Source organism: Ptiloglossa arizonensis, chromosome 10 (genome assembly GCF_051014685.1).
Source record: "Ptiloglossa arizonensis isolate GNS036 chromosome 10, iyPtiAriz1_principal, whole genome shotgun sequence".
Lineage (NCBI taxonomy): Eukaryota > Metazoa > Arthropoda > Insecta > Hymenoptera > Colletidae > Ptiloglossa > Ptiloglossa arizonensis.
Window position 1 is genome coordinate 9,941,069 of NC_135057.1, and position 19,335 is coordinate 9,960,403.

Here is a 19,335-nt window from a genome sequence, read left to right on the forward strand (position 1 = left end):
GCTCGGTCGCTCGGACAAGGCGGACGTACGGACGGAGTCCCGTAATCCTGAATGGCCGCCGCCACCGCTTTCTAGGTTACTGACGGACACCCAAAGAGAGCGACGGAGAACGAAAAAGAAGGATAGAGACGGACGGCGGCCGAAAGAGCGAGAGAGTGAGCGAGAGGCGTAGAAAGAGAACGAGCGACCGAGACGGAGTGGGGTGCAGCGCTCGCGACTCCATACACGACCGAGTACCGATGTGCGGCCACCGAGGTACGCGATCACCGTCTCCCGGGTGTATTTCTCGCGTTCGTCGCCGATCCCAGATCGGAGACTCGCTGCATGTGGCAAACGAGGCTTAAATCGCTGGTGCTGCTACCACCGCTGGTGCTGCTGCCGCCGCCACCGCCACCGCCACCGCCACCGCCACCGCCGCTTCCACCGCTGTCCTCCTCGTCGCACACGTCGACGTCGACGCCGAGACTTTACCTTAGATAAACGAACGCGTGCTGCTCTCGCACTCGTACGCGTGTATGCATCTCGACGCGTACGTATTTTAACGGACAGAGTGATATATCCCCGAGCGTGTCGCCGCGTCCTACCTACCTACCAACTAGTAAGTGGGTGTGGGTTTCGTTCGTATGGCTGGCGTGTGTGCGTGCTCGTGTGCTCGCACGTACGTGCCCCGTGTACCTGCGTTCGCGCGCGCGTGTGCCTATGTATGACTGTTCGCTTATGTGCACTATCGTGTAAGCGTGGGTAAGTATCCAAAAAATCAGGCTCTCGGGGGGTGGGGGGGTTGCCAACGAAGAAGCTCGTCGCGAGCAGTTACTTCGCTTTCCTTGTTTCTTCGTCTCTCCGTCTCTCGATTTGGCTACGAAAAGGCTTTTTCCCCTACCCCCTCTGCCCCCCCCCCTGCTTCGCCTTTTATTCTCGCTCTGGTACTCGTCGTGCACTCCTAACCCCACATTTTCGTCACTCGTCTGTCACGATCACGCTTCGGAGCGCGTTCGCTCGTTGACGTCTGCCCGTTCCGTTCGAAATCGTTGTCGTTCGAAACGTCTGCGATGTATTCCGAGCTTTCGCAACGAATTCGAATCGTTCGGCGACCGTCCGGTGATACAGTTTTGCTTCGTTTCCGTTCAGTCGAACGGTGTACGCTCGATTTAAAAACAATCACCGAATCGTTCGTATACGCGTACCAACGTTTCGTATCGCGGTGCACGGTGGCTGTGCGTTTGTACACGCGTTCGTTACCATATCGTTCGGTAACTCGGAAGCGTTTTTGATACCGCCCACTTCCTCGTGCGCAACACCGTCCGGTGAAGCCTTTTACCGATCGAAATGGTTTTTTATTACCTGTCTGGCCCTCTGTCCCCGTCGTCTAGAGTCACTCGCGCGGTGTTACTGACCTCCCTCGTTCGGTTGTCGCGGAAAACAATTACCGCGACGGTATCAATTTATCGGTGCTATCGGTCGACCGTTGCATATTCGTGCCGCGTTGCTACACGTTGTTTCGCTGGTAACGCAGCATCCCGTGCACGCTCGGACTCGTGCTTACAGCGAGCAGATCGCGAGCAAAATGCTGCAACGATTCTAATCCACGCGTATTCCCAATTCTTCGTTTTCCCAGCGTTTTTATCGCAATCTTGAAACTCGTAACAAAAACTCCGATCGAAATCGTGTTTATTATCGATTAACACAGCTTGTAAAATTGCCAACTGATAAATTGCGTTTAACACGGAGCGTATCTTAATTTACGCGTGCATATCGATACAGATAATTAATTACGTAATCGTGTTATTTCTCTTTCCCTAATACTTCTCTTGTACTTTGAACGTATCTTTTTATCGAGTTGCCGAGAATCGAGAAAAATCGGGGCATATTTAACTGGTCGTCGATGGAGCGTGTAATTGTTATAACGAGGAAATTTCATCGGTCCCTCGGTGCTCGTTATAACCGACCGTGTTTGCGAATCGCGGAGCCAAATTTTCATTGTATTAATTCTTTCGCCGCGGGGTGGCGGGGTAGGTTCTAAACGTTGAGCGGTTCTCGACGATCGTTCCCGTTACATTTCCATTGTCGCGAATTCGACGCGAAGAGGGTTGAATTTTCGCGAACGAAGAAAACACACGCACGACAAAGTTTACCACTCAATAACCTGGAAAGTATTTCGCTTACGATCCTGTATCGCGCGTGTGTGCCCGTGTACCGTGTAAAGCCGAACGAGAATATCGGAACGACTATTGTCTGCGAGCATTACGCGGACGATGGCTACAGTCCACTCTGAAAAGGTTAAACGGTTCGATTTATTTCGCCGCGTTCGAATGCATAACGGACGCGCGGGGTATTTTTCAGGGAACGGTTACCGCTGGCCCGATAATCCTTGCCAATAATTGGATTAGCGAGTCCCGCGGGTAAAAATAATTACCGGGTGAATCGGGCCGAGGACGCTCGAGAGACTTCCTTCTCGGTCGTTCGTGGACGATCGCGGGTATCGAACGATCGCGCGTATATAAACCGCTCGTTCCTTTGTGCCACGGCGAGCGTCGGGACGTGCACCGCGCTTACGTTAGGCCTCGGGTATTGTTCTCCGAACGATGCGTTGTTTCTTAAACGGGCGAAACCGAGTCCTCGAGAAACGTAGCGTTTTTACACACGGCGGACCCACTCCCCGTTGCGCGTATCCTTGGCCACCGTCTAGACCCGCGTCGTTTCTCGTACGCGCGCTATCGGACGCGCATCCCTCGGTTTACTCGCGCGCGCGGAGCCGTACGACTCACGATACGCGGTCGCGGACAAAATAATCTCTCTTTAGCGCGAGTTCATCGTTACCCGTCGGTCGACGATTTATTCTTGGATTACATTATGGAACCCCGGTTCGCGAGTTTATGTAATAGTCTTCCATTCGCGCGACTCGCTACCACCGGTCGTTCGAGTGCGGTGTAAGCGCTGCCGGGACGGGACGGGACTACGAGGGGTTACGGGGGGGGGGGGAGACAGGGGGTCGAGAGGGAAACTTTCCTTCGTAATTCGTCGAATCGCCACGAGTAGGAAACGCGCGCGGCGGTGCGTTTCCCATCCCGCTCTAATTGCCCGTTCTTCGAAACGCTTCCTCGAACGGGAGCGAGATTACGCGACCGTCTTCGTTTTGTTTCGTCTCGTCTCGTGTCGTCTCGTCGCGTCGGCCGCGTGCTATCGTTCGCAGGGAAGAACTGATCGCGAACCACCGCGGCTCGTCGAACGACGGTAGGCGGTGGTAGTGGTGGTGGTGGTGGTGGTGGTGGTTTTGATAAGTTTCGCAAGGTTCGCGGAGAGGGAGGGGCCGCGCTCCCTCGCTCGGCTGCGCGCGTACCCGGTGACCCAGTTCGTAGGGACGGTCTAGGACCTAATTTTGCGTGACTCGGCGTAGCCCAGTTTCTGACTCGCGCAACCTTTGGCTTAACGAACGGGCTCTCTCCTCGCACCTGTATCCCCTAACGACCGCGCGGCGAGAGGAGAGAGAGAGTGAGAGAGAGAGAGAGGAGCGGCCGAAGCTAGGCGCGTCCGCGACCCTCTTGGCCGCAGCCACAGGTGGCACGAACTTTGGGACACGGCGACAGCGCGCCGGCCGCCCAAGACACCCCCGCGGTATACGCGTGGAAATTCGTGCGCTGTTCGCGGACAAGCTCGAGCGATTCCTCGAACGACTCGCGTACACGCTCGCCGCTATAATTAGCCGGCGATGTCTCGCAGGTGCCCGCGGAATGGAACCGTATTCGAAACACCTGTTTCGCGCAGAGGAATCGCGTTCGTGTTCGCGTTTCGATCTCGGCCGATCGACGGGGTACATCGTCCGTAGGTGTTTCGGGCGAGTTTTTTTTTTTTTCCTTCGCGACGCTTGTATCCTTGTAGACGGAAGACGTTGCCTCTCGCGAGAAACGAAACGTTAGCGTATTCTAGCAAGGTTGTCTGCAGACCTACGACACGATCTCGACGAAATTTGCGAAAGTTCGTTATATCGATTCGCGTAGGAACACGAGAAGCTTTCTCGAGGCAAAAGAAATACGTAAATTTCACGGAGCGCGGTCGGATAAGATAACCGGACGAAATTCCGTGAAATCTTTCCCACCGAATGAAAAAAACCTGTTTCGTAGGAAAACACGTTCAGAGTTCGTGACTGCGGCGACGTTGCGGTGATCGTCCCGTGGAAAATCGTCGCGTTTTTTTTATTATTTTCGGGCGGTGCGCTCGGTGTTGCGAAACGCTCGGGAACGGATATCGATTTTTCGAGATCGGAGAGGCTTGGGTGGTGTGTCCTCCTCCGGCACCGTGAACGTCACGGTACTATTTGCGATTACGTTAGACGCGGTGGTAGTCATCTCCTCCGGCACGGAACTCGGTTGTGCGTCATCGTTGGACGCGACCTCGTAAACCGTTCCCGGTTCGCGATTTTCCACGAACACGGTGAAATCGAAGTTTCAAGCTTCCCGGTAACCATTTTCATCCCGTTCGCGCACGAAATCGAACCAGACCCGTTTTCGCGGTACCCACCGACCGAGTTTCTCCTCGTTATGCGGCGTCTTTAATATATTTTCTATCGCCGTGCGCCGTCTGTGGCTTTTGTGTTGCAAGCCGGCCAACCGACCGACCGACCGACCAACCAAAGGCGGAAGTGTGCCGATCCTCTCACTTTATGCCTTCGTGCCCCGGCGTGTAGGGGTGCGGGCCGCCGCTTGTCGCGATAATAATAAAATTACACACGGAGGCGTATCGTCGCGATTCGTGGATATTTTCTTACGTATCGGTGACGTCGGAGCGGAGCGGACCTTTTTATTTACCATCGAAGTAGTAGTCGTCGTCGTCGTCGTCGTCGTTAATCGATTCCGCCCCCACTCTGGGAAATAATCACTCGCGGAAGTAGTCGCGGGTTTCTCGGTGCATTCGTTGAACGTCACGGATTTACGAAAGTGCGTGGGCAAGTGGTTACGAGCGTAATCGCGAAATCTTCTTTGCGGTGTAAATCGTTGTCTAGCCGGTTGCACTGTTACGTTTCAAACGCCACGGAAACGAGATTCTTCCAGCTGGCGCGGTGGTCACGTGTCGGCGCGTAATGCGTGCGCAACGTTTCCTGAGAGCCATCTCGCTTTCTCGAAGTCGCGTTCGAGGGTGACGGACAGATAAGTAAGACAATCGAAAGATATTTTCATTCCAACGTCACTTCGCTTCACGAGGTGTCGGAGATTGGCCAGGTTTTCCGCTCGATTTCCTCCGAGTGGCTCCGCGCGTGGGTGGTTTCTCCGATAGATATTTTTTTCTTTCGAAGAAAATTTCGATCGATTCGTAGTTCCACGCGCGTACCTCTGGGCGTTGGATCGATCCTCGACAATGTACGATCGTCGAAATTACGATTTTTCGAGTGGTCGGTACCGTTTTCCAACTACCAAGTTCCTCACGGTAAGTGTTGAATGTTATCGGGTACTCTTCCCATCGAAACGATTCGTTTTTTTTTCTTTTTTACGCGAGAGAGTAGATTCTCAGCGGTCGGAACTTTCTCGAGTAACGGCCGAGAGATATCATCCGTTACGCACGGTTTTCGCGAACAATTGTCACCAATATCGTACGAACGGAGCGATTCGTTTGCTCAAGGTCCCCCGTTTTCCAGACAGAATCCTCGTACCGTCACGCAGCGAAGATAATGCTCGTCGGGATTAATAATCTCTCAATGCCGAGGGACGACTTTCGCCAACCTTGTTTCGTTCGGGCGATTCGAGGTGGAAACGCGCGAGAGAGAGCGCGCGACGCCGACACGTAACAACTCGCTGCGCCGTCGCGGTGGTACCAGTTCGCGTATTCTCGTTTTCTTTATCGCTCCTTTCGTTCGTATCCACGGCTTCCCGTTCCACGCGATCGGATCGAAACACTCGGCAAAAAGAAAAAAAAACAAAAAGAAAAAACCGAAGCGAGAGTGTCACCGAACCGTCGATTCACCGCCAGGAAGTTTTATCTTTATCGTTACGCTCCGATCCGGTGTAAATCTGCGCCCGCGGTTTTCTTTTACAACGACGAGTCGATGACGGGGATCGAGGGTGCAGTTTTCGATTTCACGGTGCGAAAAACGGTACGTGTGTTGTTCGTTTCGAGACGTTCCATAGCTTCCTGCGCGACCCGAGGCGGTACTAGGTACGCGCCAAATGTATCGGTCGCTCAAGGCCGTCGAAGATGCGTCTTGCTCGCCTCGAAGCACGAGACATTTGGTAAACAACGTCCACGAAAGAAGAGACAATAGATGTAAGAACCGTGGAGAAAGGAAAGTAGGTTTCGTAAGGAACTCGAAGATCGATATTGCGCAACACCGACACTCCCTTCTACAGTGGAAAGAATAATCGCTCGTGTAATAAATCGAGTCGGGTCAGAGTGTCGGTAGATCGATTCACTCGTATTTAAATGTCCCGTAGCGACCCTGGTAAGCTGGTCGCAAAGCGTGTGCACGGTTTTGTCGAATCTCGTGGAGAACAACGAACGAACGACGAATACTTTGCACGCGTGTTCGCGTACATCGCGAGTCGCGGTCGTTGCACGATTTTAAGCCACGCGAAAAAATTTCTCGATAACGGTCACGTTCTCGTTAACCGAGGACCGATCTTTCACTTTAGAATGTTCGAGGAGACACACCGGAGAGATTTAACGGAGAGACGTTACTCGCGGGATGGCGATCGGCGAGCGCGGTCAAAATATTTGGCGCAGACTTCGGTTTCGTTTTCCCACGCGTCGCGTATTTGCGTACCGCCCGCGATTTTCGTATTTCCCGGCGTGCATCGTCGTCGACTCGCGCGGCGTATGTATAAATAGCGGCGCGAAGTACAAAGTACGGAGAGTTTTATCGCGGGACGGGCAAACGAGAGTCGAAGTTGGCCCGATGTTACATTCCGACGATATGGCCGGCTACAAGGTATGATTCACTCTCGCCTACCTGTACAAGTTCGGTCGCCGGTCCGTTTCGATGGGCTGACCTAATGCAACAGGGTCCGTGTCCTCCTTTGTGGCCGATCGTAAACTATCCTCTCGCGTCCGAGAGCTCCGAAATCGACTCGATACGCGGGTTACCGTCTTTCGCGCGCACGCCCAGCGATTTCTAACCGTAAATTTCTTACACGAACGCGCGCGAGCTCGAGACCTCGACAAAATTTGCAAATGTCGCGAACCTCTCCTCGCTAAGAGTCGAGTGCCTCGCACGTGTGCGGCAATCTCGCCGCTCTGTGCACCGAGCAAGCTCCGCGAACGCTCGTCAGCGTCCTTTTATATTGTATTTTATTCGTAACGAACCGCTCGATCGATCGTTTGCAAATTTTTCGTACGCGTGTACCGACTCTCGAGGAACGTGTACAATTTTTTTCAAGAGAATTCCCGTTAAACGGTGGCTCTGAAAAATTCCACGCCATCGGCTGGAACAGGTACAACAGGGAAAAGAAAGCTCGGTTATTCGTTGAACCGGAATACAACGCAACGAATTAAAAGTTCACAAATTAATGTGAAACCGACAAAGCCAAGAATCAGCGTGGTTCGGTCTGACATTTTTCTACGAGATATTAGAATTCCAAAGCTCCTTCTTCGTACGATTACGAGGCACTAAAGAACAAAATTGAAAAGTAGATTTTTTTTTTTGCTCCTCCGCAAGGACTATTCTCCTTCAATCCATTTATGTTTCGCATTGTGTGCCTGGTTCACCTTTAAAAAATATTCTCTCCTGTAAAACGATCGAGTACCGTATTTGTGGCGCGGCTGGGGGTCTCTGCGGATAATGCGAGCGTACCGAAGGTAGATTTCGTTCCACGGAGAATTTTCAAAAATATTTTACTTCGGTCTCGAGTGGGCCAACGTTAAGAAATACATCGTTCAATCTCCCGAAAGGGCTATCCCTCCTTAACCCACTTATGCCTCGTGTTTTACACGCGATCCGCTTTCGAGAAACATTCTCCCCTGTGAAACGGTACTTCTTTAACTCCTGAAGGTTCCGTTCGGAAACTCTCGGAAATATTAAAGAAAAATTGTGTAATTTACCCGCAAATAAATTAACGTCTGCGCAGAGTTTCCCAAAGGGCGTCTCCTCGAAATCGAAACGAATTTCCCCGTCGAATATCTAAAAAAATATCCATCTCAACACCCGAAAGGTCCATTAACCTGTCTCCCACTTTATACAAGCTCCATCTTTGGGAAACCATTCCCGTAGAAGTACATCCTAACGCACAAACGCGCACAGAGATATGGAGTCTTCGCGGATAACAACGAGCGTGGAGTTCGTTCCGCGCGAAACTTTGGAAAATATACAAAAATAAGGAGCGTTCTTCGAAGCGAAACGGGTTCGCGCAAAGGCGATGGGGGAGAATTTGTCGAAGGGCGTCTGGTCGAAATCGAAACGAATTCCCCAGGCAAATAGAGACGTTCCTCGCTCGTTTGCTGGAAAGTTGTCGCCCGAGTCGGCTCCGTTTCCACGCGCACCCACGCGTAAAGGCAAAGAGGCCGCGCGCGGCGTACGAGTCGTTTCATGGTTTGGCGCCGGTGGAGCGCGCGCGTACATACGTATGTACATACGTACGTACGTACGTAAGTAAGTACTCGTACACGGGTACACCACCGCGCGTACCGCTCTTCTAATTGAACGCCACGGTTCACCGCGCGTACCAATTAATAGAGAGCACTTCGATGGACCAGACGGGCGGTTATCGCGCCCGTGATCCGATAAACTTGCTTTTCGCCTTTAACGCCGCACCGTGGAAAAAGTGAACACGCTCGAGCGGTGCCTCGTCGTCCTCGTCGGCGATTTCTCAAGCTGACGGGGCGGCGCGGGTCGCCCTCGTCGATCGTCGTCTCATCGGTACGCTCGTGAGACGACGGGTCGCGTGGAAATTCGTTCACACCGTGGGAAAAATCGATAGAGTAATCGTAAACGTGATTAATTCGCGCTAACAATCGCCGAGTCGTTTTTCTCTAACCCAGCCGAAAACGCTCCCGCGTCGGAGTTCTAATCGTTCGCGTGTATCTTGTTGTTCCAGGCGTAGGGGAAGAGGGTGCATCGTTAAAGCGTCGGAGGGTTTGAGGCAGTGAAACTGGCTGGCCTACAATGTCCGCTAGTATGCGGAGCACTCTGCAAACCGTTCCAGAATCAGTGCCGGCCGACCACGTCACGAACTCCAAAGTAAGTCCCAACAATTCGGCGAAAGCCGGCCGTACAGTTATGCTCGTTTTCTCGTACCTCGTATAAGTACGCAACGACGAAACGGCGACGCGACTTATTATTTTTCTTTCTTATTTTTTTTTTTTCAACGGCCGGGAAAATTTCCCTCGTCCTGTTCGAAGACTTCACGCAGAGGGTACTCGATCGATTCTATCGCGCCGTTTTATTCGCTTTTTTTTTTTTTTTTTATCTCGCCGTGGAATTTCTCGAGGAAAAAGTGCACACTTTTCTTTTTATCGTACGCGACAGAGCGATTCGTATCTTTGTTATCGTTACCAGAGTCACTTTCACCGAGCAGAATTTTGATTCTTTTTTTTTTTCTCCCCTTTAACTCGCCCGCGAGTGTATCGCGAATGAAACAAGTCCAACCCGCGGTCTCGTTCGATCGATGTTGGATTTGTAATATCACGAGAAGCGATACTTACCTGCTCCGGCGAGTAAAATGTGTCCGTTAAGTGACTCGAACGAAGCCACACGGAATATTCCAGCGAATATGCAATTTCGTAACGCGAAGCGTTCGCGGAAATTGAAGGAAGGGGACATGTGCAACACTTTTTGTGTAGACTTTGTAAAAAGATTACGGTAAGATAATTCCTCATTTAGAAAGCGTACACGAGGAACAGAACTCGTCGAGTCTGCATTTTTTTTTTTTCCTTTTTTTTCATTCGGTTTAATCGACGATCGCGCGCGTTCTCGAAGTCTCGTGAAGATTTTTTCCTCGTACACGGTGTATTCGGTGGATTCGCGTTTGCAATAATTTTTTTTTTCTTTTTTTTTCTTTCTGTCTCTCCGTAGATTTTTCGTTGAATTTCAAAACCGAATTCGGCCCGATTTTCCAACCGCTCGAACAATAAACGCGAAAAAGCGTCACGATGTAAAACCGGGCGCTATAGTTGCAACCGTTTCTCGACCTTTGAACATTCTTTCACCGAACGAGGGTTGAAAATGTCACCGGTGCACCGGCGCTGGATTCACGGCTGACCCTGTGATCGATCATGCGCGCCGTAATATAATGTCACGGTTCGTTTATTTAGTAAATCGAGTCGCATTCGTCCGGTGGTAATCGTGGAACGCGTCACTTCCGTACGTACCGTGCGATATCATTTTTTACCCGGTTTTCGAGAAAGTAACGTGCCAACGTTGGAAATTAGAAACCACGGTTGAACACGTTGCCCCGTTTACGCGACACCGATCGTACAATTATCGATACACGAACAAATCGTGCAACTTTGTCGTCGGTGTGCACAGACATACTCGATGATCAAATTATTACGGGATTTTCACTCCGTTACCGGAAAATATGAATAACTCTCGATACGTGGACTCATCGATCCGTTTACCGGTGCAATTACACGGATTTTCCTTCTCGACTGATCGCGTCGATACGAATCGTATTGGAATTTCATTTTCTTACCCTCCTCCACCCTATTACAATAGAAACTATTGCAATCGAAGTACGCTCCGTACGACGTCGTAAACGCGCGTTCTCCCGATGAAACGATATCGAGTACTCTGTTTAGCCCGCGAAATTGAAAACGGAGTAATACTATAATACGCGTTACAACGAACGCGTATCGGTCACGAGTCTGCGTGTGCCGGTGTGTTCGAGTAAACGTTAGAATCGAGACCTTAACCAGAAGTCGAATCGCGTTCAAGCCCGGAACCTCGGGACCACCGTCGCCGTTTCGTCGATCGATAATGTGCCTCGTCACGCAAAACGTGTTAAAAGGGTATGGTTGAACGATTACACTCGGAAAAAGGGTTACGATTGCGGTAACCGGGGCAGAGCGCAACTCTGTAACGGGACGAAACGTTCGCGAAACACGTAGTGAAAAACTGGCTGCGTAAACGAAGCCCGGATCGGACGATTTGCAACAATCGTTCGGTTACCGCAAACGCGGCCATTCGAGCGTAAACGCATATATATATATATACATATATACAGGGTGAATCGTCGAAGATTGCGCCACCTGAAGTATCTCCGTCGTTGTTAACGATACGAGAAAAATGTCCGAGGAGAAAAATATTTGTCCGCGTGAAACGCGTATCGATACTCCGTGGCGTTTCGATACAGGGACCCTCGAAAGCGTCTTGAAACTTTGAACGTACTTTTACCAGAGTCGTCTCTATCGTGAATCGGTAACGGATCGTTATCGATAAATACGAGACGAGTTTGTCGTTCGTTTGCGCATCCTTTGGCAACGAAGGACGTTTTACAGTGTAACAAGTGCGATACGAACGAGATGCCAACGGGTTATTGAAAATATGAAATATCTCGTGTACGAGCAGCGACAGACAGAAATCGAATCTGTAATACAATAACATCCGTATCCAACCACCGCTTCGGAGCGTTCAAGGGCACCGTTTCAAACACTCCAACGAAAACATCTGTTTCTCGAAACGGAACGATCGCGCGACCTTGAACCGTGGGTTAGTCTCTATCGAGCGTGGTGCGTTCGCCGGGTCATTTTCGACCCGCGTTCCGCCGGTACGTCACTCCGCGATCGAAGTTCCGAACGATAAGTACGATCGTACGATCTCGCGTTTCCTCGGAATCCACTCGTTGCATTGTAAAGCGAACGATAATCGAGTTGCATAAATTTGGAGATATTTTTAAACGTTGAAACGCTGAAACGCTTTAAGGTCAAATGTAAAATGTAGTTCCACCCGGAAGGAGGAGGAACGACCTCGAAACGTCCTTAACCCTTCCACGTGGAACGGAAAGAAAGAAACGTTGCTGTACTCTTGAACTCGAGTAACTTTTTCCTCGAACATTCTTCTCTGTTCGCGACAAAAAAAAAAAAGAAAAAAGAAGAAAAAAACCAGCGACTTATCCAGGTGACCGTCTGTTAAATGCCACACCCTGTATGTATATACACACACGTACACGCACATACACACGTACACGTATATTCGAAAGTGTTGCTCTGTTGTGACGAACGCGTAACTTGGTGCTTCGTGACGTCTTTGGTTAACGGATCGGGGTTGTCGCAGTGTACTAACGCAATGCTTCTCGAGGAGGAAACGATCGAGACCGGATGGGAAACGGACGAAAGCGTGTCCCGTTTCGCGATCGACGCCCGCTCTCGTATAGTTACACGCTCCGCTCCGTGGATCGGGCGCGCGAGCGAGCGAGTAAGCGAACCTCGTCCGGAATAACGCGACGGAATCGCCGCCGGTCCTTTTTTGCTCACCGCGGCTAGGCACAGGCTCCGTTTTACGGTTCGGAAACGAGTCGTGCCCGATGACTCGGCCGAACAGGTTTTCACGTCTGGTTGCTTTCGAATTTTCTCCCGGGCTGTGACCGCGCGCGTACTTTATCGCGTGTACCCGAGCTTTCACGTTTTCGTGCTCTCGGCGTGCTCCCGAGAGGAGCAGATGAGGACGGTGTTACGGGGAAAACGCTACGGTACACGCTTTACCCGCACGTCGAATTTACTCTCCGCCGCGAGAGGACCGAGGAGGTAAATAAGGCTACCGTCGCATCGGACGCGCGGCTCCGCGCGAACCCTGCTCCGAACGCGCGCGCGTGCGATTCGAATACGGCCACTTTGGACGAGAGCGATCCAAAGTGGGGGACACATGGTCATCCAGAGGGGGCCCTTTGTCCTCCAAACGGAGTACTTTGCGGAACAACGAGAGCACTTTGAGATCCAAAGGGACACTTTGTAATACGAAGTGTTTTAGAATTTAAAGGGACGCCTTGTGTCCCAAAGGGGGGCACCTTCGAATCCAAAGGGGGCTTCTTGAGCTCCAAACGGAGTACTTTGCGGAACAACGAGAGCGCTTTGAGATCCAAAGGGATACTTTGTAATTCGAACGGAGTGTTTTGGAATTTAAAGGAACGCCTTGTGTCCCAAAAAGGAGCACTTTGTGATCCAAAGGGACACTGTAATTTAGAGGGAGTGTTTTGGAATTTAAAGGGACGCCTTGTGCCCCAAAGGGGGGCACCTTGTGATCCAAAAGGTACTCTTTCTAGTCTAAAGGGAGTACTTTGCAGAACAACGAGGATGCCTTCGGATCCAAAGGAACACTTTCTAATTTAAAAGGAGCGTTTCGCAACTTAAAAGGACGCCTTGTGTCCCAAAGGGGGGCCCCTTGTGATCTAAAAGGAGCCTCTTGCAATCTAAAGGGAGTATTTTGCAGTTAAAAGACGCCACCTTGAAATCTGCACGGACTATTTTGTAATTTAAAGGAACACTTTGCGTTCCAAAGTGTTAGCTTGATATCCAGAAGGGTCTCCTTGAAATCCAGAGAGGTTACGAGAAACAAACACACGTAACGCGTAACGTCTGATTTAAGTAATCGAAAGCAACGCTATCATTCGATCGAATTCAATTCAAGAAAAAAGGAGTACATTTTTTCCCCCCCGCAATTCTTTAACCACTTTGGGAACGAGGCAATTCGTACAAAGTAAATCGAGATCCTAATTGACATCGATCCCGTCGATGTGACATCTATCAATCTCGCGACGACGTCGTCGCGTTATATCACGGGGAAATTAAATCGCGAATGTTTAGTCGCAATTGGAGCGCGATGGTCTTCGTGTATCCTTGAAGAGGTTATGCCACTTGTCTCGTCCAATGAAAGCTCATTTTAAATTTTACTTCGAGAACGTTTAATTTTCACTCTCGAATAGTTGCAATCGACGAGAGAGAACGGATCGAACCTTGTAAATAACGCTTTGTCCATTTCTCGAAATAGAAATTATTTTTTTCGGGGGGTTCTCTACTTAAATATGTGAAAAATGATTGTTTCGCGAGAACGATGGTTCGCGCGAACACGCGTTCGTTGTGAGGGCAGCCTAAAAGGTTCGCAGTCGCTTGGACGACGTCGATGTAAGGTCTACGTCGGGTGTTGGACGGTTTGACGACCGGTAGACCTTGAATAGGGCCTCACCGGCCGAATATGGTTTCGGTAGTACGGTCGATGACATTGAACGATCCTCGTGGCCGCGCTTATCGGCCGATTAAATGGCCAAAGCCCGCGCGTCCGGTGTTGGATCGACTCGCGCGAGTTACCGGGTGGGAAAGCATAATAATTACCGCTTATTAATATCAACGAGAAGGTATCGTCTCTCGATTACGAGAAAAAATTACGCGGCGTTAGAAAAACGCTACGTTACGGGATAATTTGCGCACACTTGTAAGCACATTTGTCGAGTTGAACTCGTTAAGTTAATCGTTCGCTCGGAATGCTTCGAGCTTTGCGTAAATCGGATGTAAACGATGTTAACGATCCGAAAAGGAAACCTGAAAAATCGTCTTGGAAGTTGTTTGCACAATAACCGGATTATATTACAAAACGCGGCTATCTTCCCGGGACGATAATAATATTTATCGCGTCTTGCGCGCAAAGTGTAGCAGCGAGATATCGAACGTAAAAATAGAGGTAGAACGACGAAGACGAGGAGTCACGGTACAAAGAAAATTCTACGGTAACAGGCTATTGTTGATCTATTTTCGAAAACAATGCAAATACGTGCCATCCGCTCGGATGATCGTTCGACTCGCCTAGCGGCCGAGGGAAACCGCTCGCCGTTGTTTCCGAGGAAACTTTCGAGAATTATGGTCGAAGTTAAAACTAATAGCGGCCGTTTCCAGGCACACTCCCCGAACGAGGCTAGACGAGGCGAGGCGAGGCGTATTCGCTAGGCTAACGTCTAGCCGCGCGATGAAAAATGCAACTGGCTGTTTTCAGCGAACGCGCCTAGCCGAGCCGCGCCGTGTCGTTGATGCGACGCTGACCTGTATTTAGCGATGAGCTCAAAGACGGATCGAATCGCTCTTCGAATCTGTGACGCAAGTTTCGTATCGTCTCGAACCGTCGTCTCCCACGTGAACGATTTTAAACGGAACCTAGATAATAACGCAGTCTCGAGCCGAGACGCGCGCGGAAAATCTACGAAAATTCTCGTTCGATTGGTCCGTGTGCAAACTTCTCGATGAACAACGTGTACGATGGACGAAAGGTAGCTTTCGAACTGGGGGAGAAAGTGATTAAAATTCAAAATTCGAAGCTAATCGGGAAAATGTCCGATTTCGAACGATGTTAAACTCGTGTAGTCGGTGTAAGAAGCACCGATGCGGACGATCGGTTCGAAAAACCGAAAGAACAACGATAACGTGATCAAAATTCACGTCTCGAAGCTTCCAGCGAAGTTTCAACGAAGACGTGTCCATCTTCGTAGAAGATTCGAAGGTTCGAGTCTCGTCTAGGAAAGAAACGGGCGCGACGACAAACCTGCGCTTCCGCGCTGATTGTAAAACACGAGCGAATGGTCATCGACGCCGAGAAAACGCAACGGCGCAGAGATAAGCGGATTATCTCGAGGCGGACGTTGCACGTTGACCTTGAGCAAGGTAACGGTACCGCGGAACGATATCTCGATAACGTTAATTAGCGTCGCCGGGCGAAGACTATCGACGCCTATCTCGAGTAGAATTAATCCCCGGTGATTTCGTTTCATCGACGACGACGAGGAGAACGAGGACGAGTTGGTCGTCGAGGGACAGTCGACGTTGAACTTTCCCGAGGATCGACGCGTCGGGTCGTCTCGCGTCGAGGTAACCGAACAAGTCCACCTCCTCCTCTTCCTCCTCCTCCTCCTCCTGCTGCTCGCGGATGCGCGTTTCGCGTCACCGGTTCATCCTCGTGACTCGTCACGAGTACCTAATCGCGACGAATTAATCGTACGGGTAGAAGTGTATGGGGCGCTGAGTCGTTTGCGATGTTGTGTCGTGCGTGTACGACGAATCGAGTTTAACTCGACTCGCACGAACCATCCCCCCTCCCGCGTACCAGCCCGATCACCCCCCACCCCCCGTACTTTACTATCGCGGTCTCTTTTCCATCGATGCGCGAGCCCGACGATGTTTCTCTCTCTGTTTAAGTTCGACGAGAGCCACGCGACACCGACGCGCTTAATCGTTGCGATCGTAATTGTTCGTTGAGCTCAATTTCAAGCAACAACGTTCAACGTTACCGATCCTACGCTCACGGCGCTCGTTTCCTCGCACCGGTTTCACCTTGTTCAACGGAACAACGCTCGTGGAAACTGAACGCACGCTGGGCTGCTTTTAGGTCGCGTCGATGAAAACCAACGATCGATACCGACCCTTATTTACGGCGAATCGTCCCCGAGTATCGTCGGTTCGGTGCAACAACACCGTAAACCCTCGATCGGGTTAATCGAAACGTTCGATGGGGAAGTTGGATCGTTAACTCGCAGTGTCGAGAATCATTTCTCTACGTTCCTTTCGCGTTGATCGATGCTCCCCGGTTATATGAATTGTTTTAACCCTCTTTACTATTCGTGTTTTTACGACGCCAGATACGATACTAGGGATCGAACTTAATTGCACAGGAAAGATTGAAATTTTTGAAAATTGTTATTTTATCTCTTCGTGGAATAAGAAGAATCGTTCTCGTTTTCGAAAATCGTTCGAAAAAGATTAAAATTTTTGAAAATTGTCATTTTACCTCTTCGCGGGATAAAAAGTATCGTTCTCGTTTTCGAAAAACGAGGAATTGAAAATCGTCCGAATTGGCTCATTTTCAGATTCGTTTTTAACGGAGAAATTCATCGATCCTTTGACGAGGCTCTCGCGAACTCGTTACATCGTAAACGTTGGGAGTGTCGGGCACCGGTGACCGACGACGCGCCGCAAAATCGATCGAAGTTTCGCGTGGGTAAAAGAAGCGTCTTTGACACGGTTCGATTGCGGGGCGAGCGTAAAGCAAGTTGAAGTAATCGGCTGGAGATCACTGGTGCGCGAATGGATAAAAATAATTGACGCAACCGATCATTCGGGTACCTTGCAACGGTTCGAATATCGATTAATGATATCGTCGTGGGTAAGAGAAGGGAAAAAAAGGTTTTCGGGTCGGTGAAGAACTTACCTTCGGGGTCGTTTGGAAAGAATATTTTATTTAGCCACCGGATGAACGTGAACTTCGTTCTAACGAGGCAATTTCGAAAGAGTTTATTTCTAGCGAAATTTAATTCCACTTTTTTCAACGTTTCAAAATTATTTTCTTTTTTTTTTCTTTTCTTTTTTTTCTTCTCCATCGTTGACAATCGGAGCCACCCGGAACACGTTCGACGAATTAGCTCGTTTCTGAACGATGTCTCGATTCGCTTCAATTACGGTAGATAACGCGTGCAAGAATTGGCAGGTAATACCAGTTACGTATTACCAACCGTGTCGGTGACTCACGTATACGACGTATAGATTACGCACGAAGGAGGATAACAACCCTCTGAAAAAGTTTAACTTATCGCGGTTGACCATTCGCGTTATGACACATACGATTAACATAACTGGATTTACCATAAGTAGTTCGATGGCTCGCCGGGCGTCGTATCAACGTAGAACAACGCTTGGGTAACGCGGACAATGCGCGACGGATAAACGAATTATCTCTAGAATTTCGGGGACAAGTCGCGCAGCTGTTTACCGGCGTTAAATATAAATAATAGGTCACCGGACCGTGTTCCCTCCACCGTCTCGAGAAATCGGAGCAACAATTTCCAAACGCGTTCCGCGGTTCGATGGATCATCGACTCGTCCCGAGTCCCTCTAATCCGTTTGACCGCGAACTTCGCAGCCTCCTAGCTGACGCCTAAGTTTAGCAATTTTCTTAAACGTCGTTTATAATATGTGAATTTAGTCCACGGCATTCCGCCAATTCGCCGGACCCTGGCGCGTTTGTCGTTCGCCGGGCCACGGACCTTTCGAGGAAATTGACGGGGATCCGCGATATTTCACGATTCGCGTTTCCCGCCAATTAACCGAGACATCGGACCGAAATTACGGTACACCGTTCGTACGTTAACGCGACGGAATCGATCGCGGTGTAAATCGATGGAATTTCACCCGGTACCGTGGAACGCGACAATTTGTCGTACGTAACTCGCGAAACGAACACGGTCGGAACGTTCGCGAGCGTAACAGTTTCATCGACGTTTCCACGTGCAACGGGTATCGAGGAGCACCACCGATAGAGTTTTAAGTTCGCTCGAGACGTTTGGCGAAGGTAACGCCAGATGGCGATCGGAGTCTTTCCGCTCGGATCGCGCGTGTGCGACGCGAGAGACAAAGGCGATCCACGGGGCCGTTTCATTGGCCGCGAGTCGCTCACCTAGACGACCACGACGCGGCGACACCGATACGAAATTCGAATTTTCTCTACGGTGAAATCAACGCGAGACCGCCACGAGTACTCTCCGCGCTCGAAATTTATTTCGATCCACCGAGTGTCGCGAGCGTTACGTACACACACCGAGTAAGTTACCGATTGTTTGACAGAAGTCCCTCGTAAAACTCAGCGTCGGTGGTCGCGCGTGCGAAAACAAACACGAGGCAGCTAATGAGAACGCGAGACGAAAACGAACACAAACCAGAGCAGCCAGATACCCCCCCACGTTACGAGCCGTGTCGCTTTCTAGCGATTCGGTTATCGTCGACCGATACTGGACCCTTTTCGTTTTCGAGATCTCGGCTCGGTTTCGTTTTCCCTCTGACCCGAGATCTCGAACTGTCGATGCGACGTCGATTCGCCAAGTTTCCGTGAAACTGCACGGGACAGATGCTGGTGAACGGGGACGAGCGGTGGACGCCATAAATGGCAAGCACGGCCCGTTCTCATCGAGAATCAATTGTCTCGGTTCTCGACCGGCTTCGCGACCTAACTGAGATACGGACCGGGTCAATTGTTTTCACGTCGGTTTCCACCTACGAGAAACCGTCGTCGCCATCGGCGTGGCGGGCCACGCAGCTCGGCCACGCCGCAATTCCACCGAGAAAGATTTCTCGCTGTTATTTCTCGTTCTTATTTACCTGAAAAATATCCTCTACTGTGAACGATAATTCGACCCTCGCTAAGAGTTCACAAACCGCTTTGAATATTTTTTGGAGACAGAGTGTCGCGGTTTCGGTTCGATTTTCTCAATTAGGAAAGAAAATATACTTCGAGGCTCCAAAGTCTCGTTGGAAAGTTTGAACATTTCCCAGAGTGTGTTTAAAATTGTCCGAATTATTAACAGACGAGACTTTCCGGGTGGTTGGCTCGCGGTAGGTTTCCTCGAGGGTGAAAGAAGCACTTCGGGGTACTAAACTCGACGGAAAGTTTCACTC